Consider the following 4,994-nt stretch of genomic DNA (forward strand, 5'->3'; position numbering starts at 1 on the left):
CTAACCCTAACCCTAACCCTAACCCTAACCCTAACCCTAACCCTAACCCTAACCCTAACCCTAACCCTAACCCTAACCCTAACCCTAACCCTAACCCTAACCCTAACCCTAACCCTAACCCTAACCCTAACCCTAACCCTAACCCTAACCCTAACCCTAACCCTAACCCTAACCCTAACCCTAACCCTAACCCTAACCCTAACCCTAACCCTAACCCTAACCCTAACCCTAACCCTAACCCTAACCCTAACCCTAACCCTAACCCTAACCCTAACCCTAACCCTAACCCTAACCCTAACCCTAACCCTAACCCTAACCCTAACCCTAACCCTAACCCTAACCCTAACCCTAACCCTAACCCTAACCCTAACCCTAACCCTAACCCTAACCCTAACCCTAACCCTAACCCTAACCCTAACCCTAACCCTAACCCTAACCCTAACCCTAACCCTAACCCTAACCCTAACCCTAACCCTAACCCTAACCCTAACCCTAACCCTAACCCTAACCCTAACCCTAACCCTAACCCTAACCCTAACCCTAACCCTAACCCTAACCCTAACCCTAACCCTAACCCTAACCCTAACCCTAACCCTAACCCTAACCCTAACCCTAACCCTAACCCTAACCCTAACCCTAACCCTAACCCTAACCCTAACCCTAACCCTAACCCTAACCCTAACCCTAACCCTAACCCTAACCCTAACCCTAACCCTAACCCTAACCCTAACCCTAACCCTAACCCTAACCCTAACCCTAACCCTAACCCTAACCCTAACCCTAACCCTAACCCTAACCCTAACCCTAACCCTAACCCTAACCCTAACCCTAACCCTAACCCTAACCCTAACCCTAACCCTAACCCTAACCCTAACCCTAACCCTAACCCTAACCCTAACCCTAACCCTAACCCTAACCCTAACCCTAACCCTAACCCTAACCCTAACCCTAACCCTAACCCTAACCCTAACCCTAACCCTAACCCTAACCCTAACCCTAACCCTAACCCTAACCCTAACCCTAACCCTAACCCTAACCCTAACCCTAACCCTAACCCTAACCCTAACCCTAACCCTAACCCTAACCCTAACCCTAACCCTAACCCTAACCCTAACCCTAACCCTAACCCTAACCCTAACCCTAACCCTAACCCTAACCCTAACCCTAACCCTAACCCTAACCCTAACCCTAACCCTAACCCTAACCCTAACCCTAACCCTAACCCTAACCCTAACCCTAACCCTAACCCTAACCCTAACCCTAACCCTAACCCTAACCCTAACCCTAACCCTAACCCGAACCCTAACCCTAACCCTAACCCTAACCCTAACCCTAACCCTAACCCTAACCCTAACCCTAACCCTAACCCTAACCCTAACCCTAACCCTAACCCTAACCCTAACCCTAACCCTAACCCTAACCCTAACCCTAACCCTAACCCTAACCCTAACCCTAACCCTAACCCTAACCCTAACCCTAACCCTAACCCTAACCCTAACCCTAACCCTAACCCTAACCCTAACCCTAACCCTAACCCTAACCCTAACCCTAACCCTAACCCTAACCCTAACCCTAACCCTAACCCTAACCCTAACCCTAACCCTAACCCTAACCCTAACCCTAACCCTAACCCTAACCCTAACCCTAACCCTAACCCTAACCCTAACCCTAACCCTAACCCTAACCCTAACCCTAACCCTAACCCTAACCCTAACCCTAACCCTAACCCTAACCCTAACCCTAACCCTAACCCTAACCCTAACCCTAACCCTAACCCTAACCCTAACCCTAACCCTAACCCTAACCCTAACCCTAACCCTAACCCTAACCCTAACCCTAACCCTAACCCTAACCCTAACCCTAACCCTAACCCTAACCCTAACCCTAACCCTAACCCTAACCCTAACCCTAACCCTAACCCTAACCCTAACCCTAACCCTAACCCTAACCCTAACCCTAACCCTAACCCTAACCCTAACCCTAACCCTAACCCTAACCCTAACCCTAACCCTAACCCTAACCCTAACCCTAACCCTAACCCTAACCCTAACCCTAACCCTAACCCTAACCCTAACCCTAACCCTAACCCTAACCCTAACCCTAACCCTAACCCTAACCCTAACCCTAACCCTAACCCTAACCCTAACCCTAACCCTAACCCTAACCCTAACCCTAACCCTAACCCTAACCCTAACCCTAACCCTAACCCTAACCCTAACCCTAACCCTAACCCTAACCCTAACCCTAACCCTAACCCTAACCCTAACCCTAACCCTAACCCTAACCCTAACCCTAACCCTAACCCTAACCCTAACCCTAACCCTAACCCTAACCCTAACCCTAACCCTAACCCTAACCCTAACCCTAACCCTAACCCTAACCCTAACCCTAACCCTAACCCTAACCCTAACCCTAACCCTAACCCTAACCCTAACCCTAACCCTAACCCTAACCCTAACCCTAACCCTAACCCTAACCCTAACCCTAACCCTAACCCTAACCCTAACCCTAACCCTAACCCTAACCCTAACCCTAACCCTAACCCTAACCCTAACCCTAACCCTAACCCTAACCCTAACCCTAACCCTAACCCTAACCCTAACCCTAACCCTAACCCTAACCCTAACCCTAACCCTAACCCTAACCCTAACCCTAACCCTAACCCTAACCCTAACCCTAACCCTAACCCTAACCCTAACCCTAACCCTAACCCTAACCCTAACCCTAACCCTAACCCTAACCCTAACCCTAACCCTAACCCTAACCCTAACCCTAACCCTAACCCTAACCCTAACCCTAACCCTAACCCTAACCCTAACCCTAACCCTAACCCTAACCCTAACCCTAACCCTAACCCTAACCCTAACCCTAACCCTAACCCTAACCCTAACCCTAACCCTAACCCTAACCCTAACCCTAACCCTAACCCTAACCCTAACCCTAACCCTAACCCTAACCCTAACCCTAACCCTAACCCTAACCCTAACCCTAACCCTAACCCTAACCCTAACCCTAACCCTAACCCTAACCCTAACCCTAACCCTAACCCTAACCCTAACCCTAACCCTAACCCTAACCCTAACCCTAACCCTAACCCTAACCCTAACCCTAACCCTAACCCTAACCCTAACCCTAACCCTAACCCTAACCCTAACCCTAACCCTAACCCTAACCCTAACCCTAACCCTAACCCTAACCCTAACCCTAACCCTAACCCTAACCCTAACCCTAACCCTAACCCTAACCCTAACCCTAACCCTAACCCTAACCCTAACCCTAACCCTAACCCTAACCCTAACCCTAACCCTAACCCTAACCCTAACCCTAACCCTAACCCTAACCCTAACCCTAACCCTAACCCTAACCCTAACCCTAACCCTAACCCTAACCCTAACCCTAACCCTAACCCTAACCCTAACCCTAACCCTAACCCTAACCCTAACCCTAACCCTAACCCTAACCCTAACCCTAACCCTAACCCTAACCCTAACCCTAACCCTAACCCTAACCCTAACCCTAACCCTAACCCTAACCCTAACCCTAACCCTAACCCTAACCCTAACCCTAACCCTAACCCTAACCCTAACCCTAACCCTAACCCTAACCCTAACCCTAACCCTAACCCTAACCCTAACCCTAACCCTAACCCTAACCCTAACCCTAACCCTAACCCTAACCCTAACCCTAACCCTAACCCTAACCCTAACCCTAACCCTAACCCTAACCCTAACCCTAACCCTAACCCTAACCCTAACCCTAACCCTAACCCTAACCCTAACCCTAACCCTAACCCTAACCCTAACCCTAACCCTAACCCTAACCCTAACCCTAACCCTAACCCTAACCCTAACCCTAACCCTAACCCTAACCCTAACCCTAACCCTAACCCTAACCCTAACCCTAACCCTAACCCTAACCCTAACCCTAACCCTAACCCTAACCCTAACCCTAACCCTAACCCTAACCCTAACCCTAACCCTAACCCTAACCCTAACCCTAACCCTAACCCTAACCCTAACCCTAACCCTAACCCTAACCCTAACCCTAACCCTAACCCTAACCCTAACCCTAACCCTAACCCTAACCCTAACCCTAACCCTAACCCTAACCCTAACCCTAACCCTAACCCTAACCCTAACCCTAACCCTAACCCTAACCCTAACCCTAACCCTAACCCTAACCCTAACCCTAACCCTAACCCTAACCCTAACCCTAACCCTAACCCTAACCCTAACCCTAACCCTAACCCTAACCCTAACCCTAACCCTAACCCTAACCCTAACCCTAACCCTAACCCTAACCCTAACCCTAACCCTAACCCTAACCCTAACCCTAACCCTAACCCTAACCCTAACCCTAACCCTAACCCTAACCCTAACCCTAACCCTAACCCTAACCCTAACCCTAACCCTAACCCTAACCCTAACCCTAACCCTAACCCTAACCCTAACCCTAACCCTAACCCTAACCCTAACCCTAACCCTAACCCTAACCCTAACCCTAACCCTAACCCTAACCCTAACCCTAACCCTAACCCTAACCCTAACCCTAACCCTAACCCTAACCCTAACCCTAACCCTAACCCTAACCCTAACCCTAACCCTAACCCTAACCCTAACCCTAACCCTAACCCTAACCCTAACCCTAACCCTAACCCTAACCCTAACCCTAACCCTAACCCTAACCCTAACCCTAACCCTAACCCTAACCCTAACCCTAACCCTAACCCTAACCCTAACCCTAACCCTAACCCTAACCCTAACCCTAACCCTAACCCTAACCCTAACCCTAACCCTAACCCTAACCCTAACCCTAACCCTAACCCTAACCCTAACCCTAACCCTAACCCTAACCCTAACCCTAACCCTAACCCTAACCCTAACCCTAACCCTAACCCTAACCCTAACCCTAACCCTAACCCTAACCCTAACCCTAACCCTAACCCTAACCCTAACCCTAACCCTAACCCTAACCCTAACCCTAACCCTAACCCT

This window comes from Doryrhamphus excisus, linkage group LG4, assembly GCF_037039965.1.
Source record: "Doryrhamphus excisus strain RoL-2023G ecotype Guam linkage group LG4, RoL_Dexc_Guam_v1.1, whole genome shotgun sequence".
NCBI classification, from domain to species: Eukaryota; Metazoa; Chordata; class Actinopteri; order Syngnathiformes; family Syngnathidae; genus Doryrhamphus; species Doryrhamphus excisus.